Raw genomic sequence first — 20270 nt, 5'->3', positions numbered from 1 at the left:
CAAACATGAACAGGCATTCCATAAAAGAGAAAATAGAAATGGCCCTCAAATGCGAAAAATTCTTCATTAATAACCCCCCAAAAATCTAATTTAAAGTCACAATGAATGAAATACCATTTCACACCTACCAGATCAACAAAAAATTTAAATGATGGACAAGAAGGACCCTGACATAGTATTGTTGGGAGTTTAAATCAGTAGCATCACTTTGGAAAACAACATTATCTACTAAAACTGAGTATGCACATGGGCTAAAATCTCAGGTAGAGATCTAGGCCCCAACTTACCAAAGATACCTGCAGTAGGAGTGCCTCTGTCAATCACTAACTCACACCAATGTTCTTGTTCAGTGTCTTCAAACATGGGAAGAGGAGTGGCAGGGTGGTTAAGTGAGTGCCTTTAAGGTTAGAGTGCCTGGGCTCCAACGTTGTCTCCAGCCACTTACCTGTGAACCCTGAGCAAGGCCCTTAACCCCCATCCATGAATGGGGACAATAAGATTGAACATTTAGTGAGTGCCACTATGATTACTAATTCAAAGAAAATGACACTGGAGACGAGGATGAAAGTAGATAGGGTCAAGGGTGGCCCATCCTGGAACGGACCCCACTCAGAACACTTAGAGTCCACCTGTCATCTGCTTTTACTGTCTCCTCAGGAATGTTCTGGAGGCAACAACCCCAGGTGAAGGCCACACTCAAAGTATCTTTATTTCTTAGCTAGACTATGGCCTGTTCCTAACAACTTCACACAAATTAGGAAGAAAAAAAAAAAAAAAACCCACACAAATTCCGTGTCCAGCTTCCAAGCATAAATGGAGGAAATGAATAAGTTTATACTATTTTAAAAGGTAATTACTAGTAAAATACTTTCAGATTCACATTTCCTGTGAAATAAAATTCTGCCTTTCAAAGGTCTCTGGCAGAACTATTCAGCAACACCTTTGTTCCAAGCAGGGATTTTCCTTCAGTACAGAACACACTGTACCCTACTCAGAAAATGACTGATCTAATTTTAAAGGGGAGACAATTAAAGCATATAACTGTTAAAACACATTTAAAAATACCTACGCCATATCACTCAAAACACATAGATGTTGGTGAGCACTTTCATTTTGAAAGTTTTATGGTGAATAAATGTAGCTTGGTGACTACGGTTGAAAACAATAAACAAAAAACTATTCAACCGCGAACTGTCTACACTTGGACTTCAGGTTTTAAGAAAACTTCATATCATCAAATTTTAGCTTGTTGGCTTGAATGTTCCTTATAAATATTTTAGACAATTCAATAGTTTCAACTTTGATGGCTTTTCTGTAGACATATGATCAGTTCTTTCCCCAAAGTGAGATTAGTGAGAGATGAGAAGGAATATGAAGAAAACGTCATTTAAAGCTTTTTGTTTCCTCTTGATCTGATTCAACAGAATTCCAAATTGTATGTGTCATGATTCAGAACCCGTGTCTGGCATAATCCAAATAGTAAAGATTATTTCACTAAGTTAAATATATTGAGTTTAATAATTCTAATTTTAAATGTTGATTTACCTACAAAAGTGCACCAAATTTTGAAGTCTTCCAAATCATGCGCAGTTAAGAAATACCATGCATTCTGTTTTCTTCTTCCCTTCCCAGTAAAATATAGGTGGAAAGCACAGTGCTCTCTTGACATCTCCATTTCCTCATCTCTAATTTACTCTTTCATAGATAGCCTTTACCATGTTGACATATGTTCCTGATATCCCTAGGTTTTCTAGCGTTTTGAACATAAAGCGATGCTATATTTTATCAATTGCTTTCTCTGCATCTATTGAGATGATCGTATGATTTTTATCTTTGAGTCTATTGATATGATGAATTACATTTATTGATTTCCATATGTTGAACCATCCTTGCATCCTGGGATGTACCCTACTTGATCATGGTGCACTATCTTTTTGATATGTTTTTGTATTTGATTTGACAGAATTTTATTGAGAAATTTTGCATCTATATTTATTAAAGATATTGGTTTGAAGTTTTCTTTCTTTGATGTGTCTCTGTCTGGTTTGGGAATCAGGGTGATATTGGCCTCATAGAATGTGTTTGGAAGTGTTCCCTCTTCTTCTATTTCATGAAATAGTTTGAAAAGTATTGGTGTTAGTTCTTCTTTAAAGGTCTTGTAGAACTCAACTGTGTATCCATCCAGTCCTGAGCTTTTCTTGGTTGGTAGGCTTCTGATGGTGTCCTCTATTTCCTTGCTTGAAATTGATCTGTTTGGAAGACCATTTTGCAATATTTAAGACACAGAAAAGTTTACAGAATAAAACAACAAATGAATTCCTACCTCATAGCCCAATTTTTAACATGTTTAAACACAGTCAAAATCCCACCAATGCTTCCTGATCACATGAGTCTTCCTCCTGAATTTGCACTGTACCATTCCCAGGCAACTGCCTCATAGCTTTATGAAGTGTATCTTCATAAAATGTATATAATTTTACATGTGTATCCTTAAGCCATATGGAATATTATTTTGAATTCTTAAACTTTACCTAAATGGCATCCTAGAACACAAATTCTTCTGAAACTTGATTTAGTCAGCATTATGTGAGAGAGAATCATCCATGCCCAGGTATATAGTTTAGGTTTTCTCATCTTCACTGCTGCATAGAGTTCTGCGGTGTGAGCGTGCTGTAACTTACACTCTGGTTTAGGAACTACTGCAAATATTCTTTCAATAATGTGCATGGACATTCACTGTCTCCAGTTTTATATGCCACATCCTCTCCAACCTGTGATACTGTATATTTACATTTTTGCAAGTCTGCTAGTCCATTGCAATTTGATTCACTTTTCTCTAATCACTAGTACAATTAAGCTTCTTTCCTGCCAGTTTCTGGCCATCTGAGTTTTCTCTTCTGAAGGGTGTTTTATATGTCAATCCTTTTATTATTATTTTTTCCTTTTGGAGTTTCCCTCTCCCCCTCCCCCACTCTTCTTTTTCTCTTGCTTCCTTTCTTGCTGGTTTGCTTTCTTTCTTTTTTTTTTTTAACTCTTAACATCACCAAATAGAGCAAACATTTTCTTCATTGCTTAATAAAGTCTTCTTTCCCCTAAGGTCATAAAGATGTTTTCCTATGTTTTCATCTATAGAAATTTTACCTTTCAAATTATTTCATTGAGGATTGACTTTCATATAGAGAGGGAAGCAAGGGCCCAATTTCATTTTGCTTTCCTCCTGAGAACAGCGAAATGCCCCAGCACCATTTACTGAATGGTCTATTGAATTCCTTAGCAGCTCTTGCCAGAAGAGTCAGTGAACAGTAATCTTTCTTAGAAACGCATGGAAGTATTTGCCTTTTCTTGCATGACATTGAAGTGGATACACAATTTCCTCAGCATTTTGAAGATGTGTGTCTTCTGGTCTCTATGGCCACAGAGGACATACCTGAAAAGTTCACTACCGAGTTGACTTGCTCCTTTATCCATCACCTTATCCCCCATCCCTTTATGCTTCTCCTTTATCTTTGAGGTTCCACAATTTTAATACAAGGTTCCTTGATGCAGATTTTTTTATTTATCTTGCTTGGAATTCTTTATCCCTTCTCAAATTTAGGGTTTTTTTTAACTTCTAAATGTTTTACAGTAATTCTTTTTGACGTTTCACTGACAGATGCCTTGCTTCCCCCTCCGGAAATTTCTATGAGCTGGATGTCGAAGCTCTGTCCACTCCCCATGTCACCTCATCTTTTTCCCTCTACCCCTCTCCTACTCGCTGGGGTGCCTCCCATATAGTTTTATCAGATAGACTTCACATTTCACTCATTTCCTCTTCATCCACATCTACTCTATTGTTCCAGCTATATTTTAATGACTTCAATTTTCATTGCTTAAAATATCTCTGATTTTCTTCTCAATTTTGCAATGTTCTTTCTCCACCCTCAAAAACCAAGTTTTATAGTAGTGACCCTGTGCCTTCTTTTATCCCTCTGAACATCTTAAACATTTATTTTGGAGCCCGTGAGAGGCAGCGTCATTTAGTGTTGAAGTGTTTTGCATGCAGGCGAGTCTCCCCAGTGCCTTCTTCCTCTGAGCAGGCTTCTTCCTCTGAGCATATCCTTGTATCACCAACTGCTGTGGTATCTCTGTGTTCTGCACTCAGAAGATCCTCTCCCAGCCCAGTGTCCAAGATACAAGAAGCCATTAAAGTCACTTTATGATAATGGGTGGAGTTTTCCTGGGATAAGATACCCGCTTTACTGGCTCCTGGCTCCCCAGTACACATGGGAATTCCAGACTCTGGCTCCAGGTGGGATTCTGAACTCTAATCATTAAGGTGCTTCCTGTCCTAAGAGCAGAATGGATGCCTTGAGGCAGCCCTGACTCTCTTGTATTCCTATTCAACATGCTTACCCTTAGGAAATCAATTCACATCTTTGGGATAAATAGTAATAGCTGTTGTGTCAATTTCTGCTCACTTTTTTAGCTGAGCTCCCTCCTCATTCTGGCAACCAAAGAGTATTCCAGATAATTCTGCTAGGTATTTGGTAAAATGTATATTTTAAAATAAACTACCATTTTCATGTGTCTACATATAAAGAGTATGTATTTCTCTGTCCAGTTCATGCAACCATTCCTAAAAGAACTCTTCTTCCCTCTCTTTCCCTTCCTTCCTTGGCTTCAGCAGTCTCCAGCTCTTCCCTCTGATTCCTTCCTTCCTTCCTTCCTTCCTTCCTTCCTTCCTTCCTTCCTTCCAGAAGCCAGAAACTTGAATAACATTGCAAATTTATCGTTTCCCCCAATGATCACCTCCAATCAACAGTACACCTCTACACATTCTACCCTTTGGCCCTATCATGTCCGAACTCTCTTGCACTAGGATGGCCTAGGTCCTGGTCCTCTGTCCCCTTCCCCATCTGACTGCAGAAGTAGCCCAGATGATCTTCCAATCTTCTTTAAGTCTTGCCTGACTTTAAAATAATCATGGACATGAAATATTTCATGAGTTTTTAATTATTATTATTTCTGTTATCATTGTACCCTGAAATTACCAAAAGGAACTTCAAAATATCATGTGCTTATTTGTGGTCTAAGATGATTTGGATAGCAGCCCAAGATTCAACCTTCCTCAGCTTTACACAAAAATGTATACGACACAAAGAAGGGGAAAAAAAAGTATGAAAATAAGGACTATCAAGTACTTGATTGCCAGAATATAGGAGGAAATGCCACCAATTAAATTCACAAAGCTGAAATGAACATAAACATCCTGGGGTGATACTGAATCACACATGGAATCTTGGAAAGAGCTCCTGCCAGCCTGCAGGGAGCAGGAAGACACCCTGCCCCTCCTTCACTGCCCCCCACAGGCTAAGGACCCAGAGTCATTACCAGCAAGGCACAGGGCAACCAGCCTCTTCTGCAGGTATGTTTTCATGCAAACTGTGTGTCTTTCAACCCCCTTCTGGCCAACAAAGCCCATGTCTCCACACAAGCAGATTCAAGCCCAAACCCCTAGGAAGTAACAGGGCAAGACATAATAGTACTAGAAACTTGGATAGCCTCCCTGTTAATCTCTGTTTCACCAGAATAGAATTCTAGCTTTCTTACTAACACACCAAACACAACTTACTAAAAGTCAAATAAATGTAACCTTTCCTGAGCAGATCCCATCTGCAGAACAGTCCAGCTGGCCTGCATTGCATTCGAGGCCTCCTCTATCAGATGCAATCCACCTTTATAATCTTATTTCTCATTATTTGTCCAGACATTAGTAACTCTAGCTGCATAGTATTATCCAATATCTCTAGCACATCTCTTTTCTCCCACCCTCTTGTCTAGCTTTCCCTTGTTTCTTCTGCCTGGAAGTCTCTCTTCTCCCTCTGATTGAAATCTTCCACGTTAATTAAAGGTCTGTCTTTCAAGGTTCAGAACCTTCTCAACGTCTTCTAAATACTGAAACTGGAATCAATCAATCAATTCTCTGTCCTCCAATAGCATTGTCTTGGTATTTTTATTTTCATACTTACCACTGTCTGTCTTATATCGCTACCTACAGACTGAATGTTTTTTATTAGCTAACACATACCACAGTGCCTTCTGTTTCAAAATGTGCAATACACATATTGTTGAGCTAATTGAAGACAAGATGAAAATGAACTAGAGGGAACTTCTTGCATAGATCTCAATTTTTACTATTCCATTTCATATTTCTCTTCAAAACAATAGCTGAGTTTTGTCACGAAGCCAAGATGCAGACTGAAAAGGAACTATATCTTGAATTTCCTTTGCAATTTTGAGGAGGAAACCCATAGGTGACACCTTCCCTGACAAAGGAAAGAGGAACTAGAGGCCACAGAGGTGGAGGAGGTGGAAACTGAGGTCATAAAACAAAAGGAAATCCTGTTTTCCAGTCTCCACAAACTGGGTCCAGTTGTTGATCTCTCCTGTTGAATTGGAGCAATAAAACATGTCCCGGAAGCTGCGCAGACGCTGCAGGAGTGGGAGAATCAGGAGTGACCCAACAATATACAGGTGAGGTTCATCTCAGTTGTCTCCTTCTTCCTTCTTCCCACTGCAAGATAGAAAATCGATGTCAACTTTAAAGCCAGTTATACATTTGTTGCACAACAGAGAAGCTTTCAGCACCATTTTTAGTAATTTCCAGTTCAGCCAGCGCTGAACATAGTCAGACCTGCACTTATAACCCCTGGGAGAAATCGTCCTTCTTAGTGGTTTCAGGAATACACGTTCCATGATGGTTTGGGAAGGCACAAAAGTTGTGTTTCCCATCCCTTTTCTCACCAATTCAAAAGCAAAATGCTCTCACTTCTCAGTCATTGATTCAACAAGTATTAATGGAGGTCTGCTAAGCTCCAAGTGCTGCGCTAAGAGCTGGAGGCAAACTGAGGAGGAAAGGTGGCAAAGCCCTTGACCCCAGGGGCCCCTTTCCCTTGGGAGAGACAGACACCAATCAAGTAATGTCAATTTTCCTGCCATCAAAGTTAGTCCTTGGACAGGATAGGAGACTCCAGAACAGAGGAGGACCTGGGTTCCTCTGAAGACTTAGAAAACTTCCCCCAAATAACTGGGACACTGAGTTAAAGGCTGCCTGTACAACACAGCAGGGTGAGGGAGGACAACGTTCTAGCAGAGAAAAAAGGACTCACAGAGACCCCGCTGCGGAGAAATGATATTCACACACAGCGTTTAAGACTCAATCATCACGACCACAGCACGCCACATTCTCTTTCTGCAGTATTTTTTAGTAGCCAAAGTTCTGGGATTCTGCATACTCTTCTAGTTCATAAAAAAGCTAAGTATTTAGCTGTTTAGAAAGTCTAAAAGTAAAAACTGGGTTAAGAATTTGGGTGATAAATATAAGTTTTAATTTGAGGTAAAGAAAAAAACATGAGAATAGCAGATTTTGTGCTGAAAATTTTGAGTTTAGTTTCTTATTCTGTAACCCATCCTCCTTCCCCTCAAACCCCCCAAGCCAAGAGGCCTGGTCACAGTGCCTAAATCTTCCTCTGTTCTGTACTCTCAAATGAAAGGCAGCCAGACAAAGAGTAACTCAGAAAAACTGATCTCACTATCAGTTTTTCTCAGCATTACTATTCCTAGATGGCTCTTAGACCATTCTGATCCATTTTGCTTGAAGGTCTTAGGATAGACCAATAGTATGGGAAAAAAATTAAACAAGAGGAAACTGGTAAGTCTTGCCATCTGAGAGTTTATTTCTTAAACTTTCCAAAGTTTGTTTTACTGATTCAGAATGACTCTTGAAACCATGATGTAATTCAGTGTTTTTTTGTTATTGTTGTTGTTGTTGTTGGCCAGCATGCTCTGGTTTCTGTCTTGGCAGGGACAATATATTAATCTCCTCCTATAATCCTGACACGAAGGATTGGCCCAGTATTTATTAATTTACCTTTCACTTAAATTGGTTTTGCCTTTAGCTGCACTGCCTTTAACATTCTGGACGAACCATTCCTGTTTTTAGCATAATGTAAGATGGGGTCAAACTTCTACTTCTCCAGCTGGGCTTAATAAATAAAACTAATAGCTGAGATTGATTACCCATTTAGACAGCAAACTACAAAACCCAAGATGGATCGTGTAATTTGCAGCTCTATGACATGTATTAAATTTCAAGACATAAGATAAATAATTCATGTAAATAATAAGCAAGACACCCAAGAATAAAGTTTGTGGTAATCCTCTTACAGAAGGTGAAATAAATGACAAATTTCATTAACCCTTGACTTAGGATATCCTGTAAATGCATTTTAACTAATAATTGACTACTTGAGACTGAGGTAAAAATTAAAAAATTCTGTTACCTGTTTTCTTAATGAGAGACTTTCTTAATTAAATATCTAGACAGACTTCTCAAAAAGTGATCTCCAGATCTACATTTTTCTTACACTAAAGTTAACCTACCACCTTGTGATTTAGAAAATTAAAGTTACACAGATCATTCAGGAAGAGGAAATACAGGCAAAGGATATGAATGTCAAATCCTTCTCTTTTGGTGCCTGACAAATAGAACCAAATGGATAAAATATGAAGTAAGTGTTGAACTTTATTTATACTTTTTATATACTTAAATTTGAATGCTTTAGGGGCTGGAGATATAGCTCAGTTGGTAGAATGCTTGCCTGGCATGCATAAGGCCCTGGGTTCAATCCCCAGCACCACCAAAAAATTGAATGCTTTCCAGTGACATAACCACTTAACCTGCTCCCCACAGGCACAGGTTTCTTAATTTGCAACCTAGGAATTAAAAATTCCACTTCTTTATCGAGTAGCTTTGTGGCTAGATTAGTTAGATTTGAGGAAGCCAAGATAAGGCTGAAACTCTGAGGAAGATATATAAATGAGAGATGACTGTTTCTCAGAACTTCTAATGAAGGACTGTACCCATCAGCCCTGCCACTGAGACATTCCAGCCCAGGATTAGGGAGTGGGTAGATTTCTAAGCCATCCAGAACAGGACCTGTGGCCCCCGGGACATAGTTCTTCAGCCCCAGGGATGCAAAGATGAGACTGTGTATGTCCCCTGCAGCTCCAGCGGACTTGAATACTCAGCCATGGATACAGAGCTTTGGTCAGTTAAGCCCTCCCTGAGCATGTCTATAAGGCAGCAAGCAGACTAGGTTTTTCTGGAATGTTCTAAAGATGAAGAGAGTCCCTGCGTTCCAAGATTTATGAATTTGTGATGAAAATTGTATGCAGTGAACTTTTTAATAATTTTTAGATTCTTTATTATTAGCATTACTCCAATTTTACAGATAAGAAAACAAAGGCACAGAGAGTTTTGCTGAGTATTTTTTTCGGCACAGCAAAGAAAGTGAGGGACGAAAATGAAATTTCACCTCCAGCCTTTACCTCACTCTTTATCTTGATGTTTACAAGGAAGCAGAGAGACTTGCCACTGGGGTTCCTTTTTGTGTTAAATTTTGCTTTTCTCACAGGATTAACAGTTAACTAATCTTTACTAGGGATAAGAGTTTGAATTTTAGAAACTCAGTTCTTGTATAAAAGTGTTGGAACAATGACAGGTCTGGGCATAAGTTCTCCTGAGTAACTCTGTTTATTTGGAAACAATTGCCTGAGATTGGGTGGCTTCTGCAGTCACGATAATGAGTTACATAATCAAGGTGACCCCACCTAGGGGATCCAATTGGTCTTTGAAAATTTCCAGTGAGGATTAGAAATGAGTCAAGAGGTCACATTTAGATCCCAGCATAGGCTTTGTATTTGGAGAGTTTAGAGGAGTTGTGGGTGGCTTTGAGACCCACCAGAAGCTTTGCATCCACCGATCTGGAGCTGCTCCCAGACCCAAAGACGGGGTCACCCTATCCCCAGACCCAAAGACAGGTTCCCCCTATGGCAGATCCTTCATCACCCATCAAATCTGAAACCAGCACCTTCAGTGCCAAGCCCGCGCCCCAGGGCTTCTTTCTTCTTCGTCTTCCCAGCAACTGTTGTTGCCTGCAGGTGGCTGACTTCTTGGCCCCACACCTGGGGTGTGAGAGGCAAAAAGAAAACCCGGGAAACTCACAGGTGGGTCACTTCTTGGGTTTGCCATGTGCAGAGCTTTCGCTGCAGAAGAAATGGGGAAAAGTATGTCCACTCCATTTCTCCAGAAGTGGGAGTGTGTGCCTCTCTCTCTTTCTGTCTCTCTCCCTCTTTCTTTTGTGTGTGTTAAAGTACATGTAACATAAAATCTGCTGGGTTAACCAGGTTAAGTGTACAGTTCAGTGGCACTAAGTACTTTCACAACCTCACCACCATGAATTCTATATCCATTTAATGCTAATTCCCACTCCCTCCTCCACCCCAGCCCCTGGTAACCTTGAGTCTACTTTCTATGTCTATGAATTTGCCTGTTCTAGATATTTCATGCAAATGGAATCATGCAGAACTTGTCCATTGTGATTGACTTATTTCACTTTCCACATTGTCCAGGTTATCTACATAGTAATATGCATCAGCATGCCCTTTTTTCCATGGCTGAGTAATATTTCACCATATAGTTATACAGTACACCATGCTGCCTATTCATTCTCCTGTTGGTGGACGCTTGGATTGGTTTGAACTTGCCCTTGGACAAAGCAGTGCTGAGAGTTATGGTGAGAAGGGACAGTGGACATGTGTGAGGGGTCTACTTGTAGAACAGAGAGAGCTCGATTCTTGAGATGTAAATCCAGCATCCTCCAACAATCCCCAGCCAGTTTTCCTTTAGGAAACCTGAGAAAGGCTATCTTATGTGTTTGGCAGCCTTCTGCTTATTTACTTTAATAACCTTCCAGTGTGGATCAGTCCACAATATAATCTGACACTTTTCAAATGCCAAAAGAAAAAATAACATGGTGAGTCTGTGCACATCCCTGCTCCCCGGGGCCTCAGCAGTCCCTGTCAGAGCCCAGCCCTGTGCAGACTGCTGCAGCACTGCCACCGAGCCTCTGAGCTAAGGCATCAAGTCCTGTAACCGAGGTTACTGGGTAAGAGACTTGCTTGAAGACAGTGGAACCTGAGAACTGAGAAGTGTGCCCACTGACGGTCCCTGCCCCTGCAAGGCATGTGGACGTCAGCTTCCCGGCACGTGCTCCACATTCCTGGAGGCTCCATTCAGTGGCCAGTGTCATGCGGTGACCCCCAAATTCTTACTCAAAAATGAGCAGTCCACAAATAACACCTAACCTTTTGTCACTAAAGCTAAAGGCTTGGTACTCAATCTGTGGTACTTATTGGAAGGTGATGGGACAGTCAAGAGTTGGAGCCAAGTAGAAGGAAGATAGGTCACTGGAGGTGTGGCCTTGAAGGGACACTGGGACCCCAGCCCCTTCTCTCTCTCATGCTTCCTGGCCACCATGAGGAGAGCACCACTGCTCCACCAAATGCTTCCTGTCATGATATTCTGCCTTGCCACAGGCTCAAAAGCAATGGAGTCAGCCAACTATGGTCTGAAACCATGAGACAAAAGAAAATTTTCCTGTTTTAAGTTGTGTCTCTCTGGTATTTTCTTATAGTGACAGAAAGCTGGCTGAAAAAAAAAGGGTAAAACAAATAATCCCAGTTCCTCCCCCAAGTTTAAAACTTGTAGCCACACTGCCATCAGAGTATCAGAGGACTGACTTTAGTTCAAATATTAAATATTTTAGGGTAGAAGACAGTTTTATTTTTCTTTTTAGACAATCTTTCTGCCTTGTGATGAACTCAGATTTAGATTTTGGCTGTGCTTTCCTGTGTGTCAATTCTGCTCATGACAAACATCAGAAATGGCATTCTGGGTATGTGAAATTCAGGGAAAGTCAAATCCTCATTTATAATGAAATCTGGAAAATAATTTGATGAAGAAGGGGCCTTGGTCCAATTCCAAACACTTATAAAATGCTGGATATAATATATCAAATGTAGTTACCTCAAAGCCAAGATTATGTGATAGAATGGGAAATCACTGTGTACAAAAGCAGAGAAAAAATTCAAACCTAGAGTGGAAAGTATGAATTGAGGCTGAAGCTGTCAACAGGACTACAGGACCCAGTGAGAGTCCAGAGCCTGAGAATGATGGTAGGTCAAAAATGACACCAAGAATCCTTAGGCTTCTCAGTATGCAAGTTACTCAGAAACCATGCGTGGAACCTGAGGGCAGGCTGACAGCATCATCTAGTTTGCCTGGGTCAGTCCCGAGGCCTGTTGTCCTGTCTTTATTATTAATAGCATCCCTCTTTGCTCTCAAGGGTATCCAAATCTAGATGATGAAAAAGATGGTCAAGAGTTTCATTTTCAATTGATTTGAAATTTAAGTGTAAAGCTATCTTAGAGAAGACTGCAAGTTTACAAATGTGACTATCAACCAGAAGCGCCAAATCTCCCTCACTGCAGTCAAGGCAAGAAAGAAGGCCTTGTATTTATAGGAGAAGCTCCACCTGTTTCTGGGCAAGTCAGGTACTGTCTGAAAGAGGAACTAAATGATTCTGTATGACTTTTCAGTTTCTACAGAAGACAACTAGAAAACTATCGCTGCATAAGAACTACAATAAATGGTAAGCCAAAGCAGAACACCTCCTTGTGTATTTGTTGAATAGCTACAGGAAAAACTCAAATGCTCCTGGATTGCCCACTCTTTGGAGGGCTGGCACTGGGCTCTATGCCTGGATCTGTGAGCTAGGCTGCAGCCCAGGCTTTACATTGCAAGACCTGGCTATTGTCTGTAGCTCGTGCACTACATTTTGTTATTAAATCTGCATGAGAGAAAGTATTTCCTTCATTGCAGAAAGGACAAACTACCTGGCAGAACCCTCTGTGACATACTGTCACATAGCAGTTCCAGAAGCCATTGTTATCAATGCAATTATTACCATGTGCCATTATTATCATGTGCAATTAGGTTCTGAGAAATACTTGGGCCATAATACCTGATTAACACTGGCAATAGAATGCCATTGGTTTCCAATGCAAAGTTAATGGGGGTGTGAGGAAACACATTCCAATGGAACAAACTTGCCTTTATGAGGAATCTAGTTGTGAGTGGCAGAAGCCCACTGATATCAACTTAATGGAAAATTTCATAGAAGATTGGCATGGAGGAGGGAATCTCACATGCCAACAGTGGAACATGTACTTTGGTTTCCTCCTAAAGAGAAATGGTCTGCAGAGCTAAGTGAAACACCACCTCTGAACTAGGTGAGTCACCACTGCTTTTCTCTTGATTCTAAGAATCTACTTTGTTGACATTTCCTGTAGATTGTCATTCTCTGATGATGAAGGCTCAGTGCAGCTTTCTCATACTTTCTAGTTTGAACGCCCATCCCTCTGGATGCCAGTTCTAAATTCAAGAGGAAACAGACCTGACTGGCCCATGAGCAAGGCAGTGATGTACCAATGCCTAGAATAGGGAACACATGTGCCACCAACACAAGTCCTCTAGAGTATGACAAAAACCCCAAAGGAAACTACAAAAATAAATGGTCACATGCACTATATTCTATCTCTTTAGTACCAAGAATCCATATTTTATTTTTCCCAAATATATTTGGAAATAAGTTGGGCATATGGGCACACAGAAGTATAATGTTCTGAGTAGGTAGGAATTCCATTTTAGCACATTCAACTGTGCTTCTAAAATCTGTACGGGAGTAGATTGGATTGCGTAGTTAGTAAGCATCATGCCCAGGGTCCCTAACCAAGGCAGCAACTGGGGACTCACAAGGCTCCTGTCGTCAGCGCTCCACCCTGTCTGCTGCATCTGACTAGTCTTGAAGTTTCTGTACCCACCCACCATCTCTGAGCTTTCCTGTCCTGCCTACACCAGGCCTGAGGCTGGAATGAAAGACAGGATCCTTAATAAGGGAATTAAAGACATAAATATTTCCTTCGCAGCCCGTCCAAGTCCTGCCACTCAGACATCCTTGATTTCTAAGCAAGAAACACTCCTGAAATTTTAAGGGGACACAAGACAAAAAACTATAGCAAGGGTATGTTTATGTTTTTATAAATTAATATTCTTAATATTCTTTAACCTCAATGACTTTTATCTTTTAAAAGTTATTTGCCTTGGTGATTTGTTTTATTATTGTTATTTTTATCTAATTGAAATAATTTTTTATTGAAACAGAAGTTGATGTGATTATTTTAAAGTGTAATTTCACATGCAATGAAATTTCATGCAATGAAAATTTTATTTTCATTTCACATAAAAATGAAAGGCTTTCTAAATTTCCTACTCTTCAGTCAGATCCAGAATTTGTTTGTCTTAATAGAAGGATTTGGTAAGAAAAACAAATGACTGACTAAAGGATGTGGCCCAGCTGTAATTGTTCTGTATTAAGCCTATGTCACTGCTCTTTGAGGAATTACAGCTATTTGAAATTTCACCGTTACAGTTTTCCTTCATTTAGAGTTGAAGTTCAAAGCTGAAAAATAGCATTGATCTTTAAGTATTATGAAACTAGAAATAATATCCTTTAATAGACAGAATGCAATAATTCAATAACATGGAAATTTATTATAACTGTAATGCCATTTAATATTTTATATTCAATCTAATTCAATCAATACTTATTAAATATATACCATTGACTAGCTAGAGCAGTATAGAGATTAGAAAGACAGAAACATTATAGCTTCTACCCCCTCCCCCAACTTTCATGGGTCCCCAAACCAGCTAAAATGACAGATGGAGATAAATATAATACAAGATAAACTGTGGTACACATGAGAAGAGAGGTATAAAGTGGGGAATCTGGTGAGAGATTAATTCATGTGTAAGGGACAAATGGGGAGGAAGAATTTAAGTTAAATTCTGGATTTGAAGTATGTAATCTTGTTATTCTGTATCCTCGTAGACATTTTCAGGATCACCATTGACTTTAAGTGTGATTTTTTACTTCAGAAAATGTAGAATGAATATTTAATAATATTGTTGATTTTTAACCCCAGGGCAAATCAGAATCATGTAGAGGATTTGTCCAATTTACTCAATGTGCTATTAGTGTAAAGACCGATATCTGTTCAGGTGACACCTGGGGTCACAAATGTGAACGGTAAATTCTACCTCCAGTAACATCAAGGTGTTCATTGGCCACTGTAGCTTGTTTTTGTTTTTTTTCCCCCCAGAAAATTTTCTTAGCTATACTCGACCATAAACCACATTATGCCTAACAAAATTCTGATTTTCACTAAAAGTATTTATTATTATTATTGCTCTACTATTACATCTGGCACATCTACATTATTTTTCTTTTTATTGCCCAAATGCTTCACTTACATGTAAATTATTGTTCTTTATGGTTTCGTTACTGAAAAGACTTTTCCACAGCAAGTTACAAAAAAAAAAAAAAAAAATCCAAGGAAAACACTTTAAATTACATTATTTACCAAAAAGACCACCTTTACATATTACTAGGCTAATGAAATGCATCTTTCAATCAAATCCATTTTTACATAATGCATGTCAATAATCACTACCATAAAAAATAACCATAAGCAAGACTTTTATCCTACCTGTCTGTACTTTCTTTTCTACTCTTCATTTTTCTTTTATTTGTGAAAGTTTGAATTGCTCCTCAGTGCCCTTGGGTCCATGATTACTTCTCATGACAATTCTTTGATGACGCCCACATTTCAAATTATTCATTATTTTGAATAATGCCTTAATTTCAAATGCACTCTGTACTCCCACTTTTTCTCCTTACATTAGTTTTGCACCTTTTATAATCTTGCGTTGAGAGTTCTAACTTCTGATATTTCCCAAGTGGCATCCCTGTAACGCTACTGTGAGGGGGATTATGGATCCAGTGATTTGGAATCTCCCTCATCTTGCTCCTACTCAATCCCCGCTTTTTTCCTTTGCTCTTCTGGATCCTTGCATCCTCCCATCTGTCCCATCTAGCCTTTCCTTTGTCCACCTCCTTCAAAAGGTGTTTCCAGTATGAATTGGCCTCAGCTTTCCTTGACTATCTCATTCAGGTTTCCTTCCTGTTTCTCTTGCCCTCTAGGAATTCATGTACAAAGTAGACATTATATTATCATGTTCTTAGGAGGCATTTGCATCTATAATTTTGTTCCCTTCTTTAATTATGTTTTCTTTTATTATTTATCTATATTTTATTACACACCCTTTAAACTCTCTCATTTTCCCTTATTGGCATTAATTTTACATAATGCGATTGGTTTATTAATGTATTTCTCTCCTGCTAGAACACAAGCTCATTTGGCTATTCATTTACTGTTCAGAACTCAGAAAAATATACATACTGAGTGTTTAATAAATATCTTTATCATATCATTCATCATTTCATTCAAGAGAATGAAAGTAGTCACAAATGCTTGCTGAATTTTTTAAAACACCATTTTGTCTGGAATTCCTCCCAATTTCTGTAAGAGTTGAGATGTATCTGACTATAGGGTACAGAGAATCTAATAGACTTACAGCAAAGGACACTGGATGTTTACTTAGCCATGAGCCACAGGAGAGCATTTCCAGGGTGGGCTTGAGGTTCAATGTCCTCAACCAGGATCTAGGTTCTTCCCATCTTCCCTCAGAACCCTTGAGCTCTTTAGATTCTTCAGGGTTTTTTGGTTTTCTTCCCTACATTTTAATCATTAAGCAGTTTCTTTTAGAAATGTTTTCCGATTAAAGTTGTCTTTTGAAACATTTGCTTTCTTAACAAACAGGTTTCCTCATTGACTTGTTTACATATGCATTCAGTGTCTATACTCTAATTCTTTTTCTTTCCGAAAGCACTAAGACATGTCACATTTTCAAAAGAAGAGCAAGCTTATTTGCCCCTTCCTTTCCACTCCTCATGTGGACTTGTTTCTCAATGTATTAGGAGCCTCAGAGGCTAGGAAAATTTCATCTGTTCCTTTTATAATTGCCAGCAGCCCTTCACAGGTGCTAATGTACTTTATATGTCCTTTCTCTTTATGATTAATCAGAGACATGCACGTATTAAAAGGAAGCAATTTGAATCAGGGTTTTAGAGCCAATAAGTACCGGTCATATTACAAACATCTTCTATTAACTTATTTGTACTAAATTTCTTTATGTATTTGCTTCTTGTGCGCATCAGGAAGTCCCAGAACACAGTGTATTTTATTTCCCACTTTGTTCCACCTTTTCCAACATCTTTCACAGAAAGGAAGAAAGAAGCTAGGTTTCTATGGTAACACATGTGTGACAATTGAGGGTATCTGGATATAGGTGAGATAACTCCCTTTCAGATCCAGTGGGGAGAAAAGAAATGAAGTCTCCCTCTCCCTCTCCCTCTCCCAGAAATGAAGTCTCCCTCTCCCTCTCCCTCTCCCCCTCCCCCTCCCCCTCCCTCTCCCTCTCCCTCTTTTCTCACAGAAACATACTTCTGAAACTGCAGGGACCCCACAGTGTCAGTGTATAGTGTTGAGTTTCTACTGTCATAAAGATTTACTGCTCTTGGGGAAAAAATCATTTTCACCTTATCTCTTTTTTGTTTTCTTTCCTACAAAAAAATGAAGATATATATTTTTATTTCTAAAATCAAGCCTCGAATAAAGGTTATACAGACACATAAATGAACATGATCAAGGGATCAGGAAATAGACACCCATCTCCCACCCAAATCTTCAAATTCTCTAAATGTCCTCACATCCTTCTTACAGCAGCTAACCTTTTAACCACTATGCTACATACAGCCACAAATCAAAGGAGCCCTTCCATCTCTGCCCCTCCCAGACTCCGCCAGCATCGGCCTGGTCTCCATACCACCAATATCCAAGCCAAAGTAGATACAAAAAATAAGCTACTACCCATTGTGTTTCTTTTGCTTTATGGCAACGAATGGGAATGAAAACTGAGGCCTGTCATATGAGAAACATAAATGGTCACAATCACTCCATGGGCTGCAGTTTCTACACTTCTCCCTATTGAAAAAGTCAACATGATGAAAGGTCAGGGAAAATAGCTTGAGGAATGTCAAAAAGCTATTATTCTAAGTGGGGTGCTAGGTTGCCCCTCACTATTTTTGTAACAACTGCTATTAGATGCACTACAATCTAGAGTTTCCCAACTTTGGGGACCTAGGAATAATGAAAACAGATGCCTAAATTTACCTTGAGTATCCATAACCCCAATGCAAAATTTTCAAAAAAAGAAACATCATGGTACCTTTATCCCTTGCAAAGTGAATGAATTGTCAGTACTACTGTAATGCAAGGTACAACATGGGCTGTCATGACCTTTACAGACAGAGTTTGATGATTCTTGACTCAACTTAATCCTCAGCAAGCACAGGAACTTCTTATCATCAAGATGCACAATTTGCAGCCTACAAGAGACAGTCTGTCCTCAGAAAAATGAAGCTGCTACTAATCATAAAAACACATATCAGTTTTACACAAAATATGAGACTTCTATAAAGCTAGATGAACATTGTATTTACCTGTATGATCCTCTTGAATTATAGCCACTGTTGCTCAGGTATGACATATCCATGTAAGCTCTATGTTTAAATTTACTTCTTTACATTACTAGATTAGATTCATATATGATTCTTGTCAGTTTACATTCCCTTAAAACATTTCTGATATTTTATTTTTCTCAGAGTGCTTTCACCACGATTCTGGTAGTTCAGATTTAACTTCTCATAGTTTGTCAATATGTAACCAAGAAGTAATAACTGAATTATACTGCCAGTTCTCATATCCATGGGTTCTGCAACCACGGATTTAACCAATCAGATCAAATTCTGCATCAGTACCCAACATGTACTGCCTTTTCCCCCTAGTCTTTATGCCCTAAACCATACAATATAGCAATTATTTGCATAGCATTTACATTCTATTAGGCATTATAAGCAGTCTAGAAATGACAAAGTATAGAGAAAGATGTGTATAGATTATATGCAAATATACCATGTTATGTAATCTGCAGATTTTGGGATATGTATGTGGGTATCCTTTCTGAAAACAGTCTTCTGGGTATCAGAGACAGCTGTATTTTACTGAGGAACAATTGCAATTTATATTTTAAGTTTGACAGGATATTTGTCCTCAATTATTTTAAACAAAAACTTGGTGCGTGTTATACTACAGCAAGGTAATGCAAACATAGTTAGTTATCCACTAACATAATCGTATAATGGAGCTATCAGAGCAGGAGGACATTGAAAAATCCGAGTACACCTTTATAGTAATTTGATAGTTGATAGAAAAGGTGGGGAACATCTGTTTTTTAGAGAAACTCAGATCAAAATCCTCTCTAGGATGACCTTGTGGGAAAGAAGAATGGTGGGTAGGTATACTAGGATCTAACATTAGAACTACAGAAATGTACTGTTCTCAAGAAATGTGAGATAGCAATGGACACGGGGAGACCTGTTCGAGAAGGAAATGTTTTAGAAAAGCTAAATACAGCAATTAGTGATTCCAAAAAAAAAAAAAAAAAAACCCACAGTCGAGGATGATTGAAGATGTAAAGCTTCTTAAATATGATCGTATGGGAGAAGGTGTGCAACTAAGTTCTAATATCAAAGACACAGTGCTAAATTTTTAGTAGTGAAAGAAAAAAGAAATGTTTTAGAAGGCACGCATGGAAGACCAATGCGACTGCAGCAGCACGGTGCCTCCTAAGGACCGGAAAATTTCTCACCCTAAAGACAAAAGTCCCTGTTTTCTCGATTCAGCCCACATCCCTCAGCACCACTTCCATGCCCATCTTTCAGGCAGAATGCCACGGAGACGACGTTAAAAGCAGAATTCATCACTCTCGCCTGCCAACGCACCCAGTTCCTTTGCCAGAACAGAGCACCGCAACGAGCCCTTCCATCTCCGCCCCTCCCAGACTCAGCCAGCGTTGGCCCGGTCTCCATACCACCAGCTCTCGGAGCAAGGGAATTGCGAGTCCTGGTTGGCTCAGCCCAAACCTCCGTCATTCATCAGCTCACCTATGATTGGTTGGCAGAGCGTGCGCAAGAGCAAATGCCCAGCCTGGTGAGGCTCTGGGAGGTGGGTTGGCTGAGTCTAGACTAGGGTTTTCCCCATTGGTTGAAGTTGGTCGGTGGGGGGGGGACACATAGCACCAAACATCTCTCTATTGGTTGTGAGTGGTACCATGGGGTGCAGAGGCGTGATCTAATTGGTTAGAACGAATTCCAGCTTCCTACTAGATGCCCCCAGCAGGCTGTTGCTATGAGGTATCGCCGAGCCTTCCCGCTGCCGGTGGGAGCTCCGTTTTCCAGGTTTTCCGTGCGCCGACGGCTGTCAGGGCGTGGGAAGAGCTCGACTTGAGGGCACCGAAAAGGGGC

General features: G+C 39.6%; 1 long non-coding RNA gene across 1 annotated transcript; it reads right to left on the bottom strand.

Annotated features, from left to right (window-relative positions):
• Positions 1–6149: 6149 nt before the first annotated feature.
• LOC124099711 (uncharacterized) lies at positions 6150–19887 on the bottom strand. Its single transcript, XR_006854058.2, has 2 exons — positions 19749–19887; positions 6150–6553 (listed from the first exon to the last, which is right to left on the bottom strand). It is a non-coding gene; the product is annotated as an uncharacterized LOC124099711 (long non-coding RNA).
• Between the last annotated feature and the right edge of the window lie 383 nt (positions 19888–20270).

Source organism: Marmota monax, unplaced genomic scaffold (assembly GCF_021218885.2).
Source record: "Marmota monax isolate L192 unplaced genomic scaffold, Marmota_monax_Labrador192_F-V1.1 WCK01_AAM20220418_F8-fsc00026, whole genome shotgun sequence".
Taxonomy (NCBI): domain Eukaryota; kingdom Metazoa; phylum Chordata; class Mammalia; order Rodentia; family Sciuridae; genus Marmota; species Marmota monax.
The sequence above is the reverse complement of the archived record's forward strand: the minus strand, read 5'-3'. Positions and strand labels throughout refer to the sequence as shown.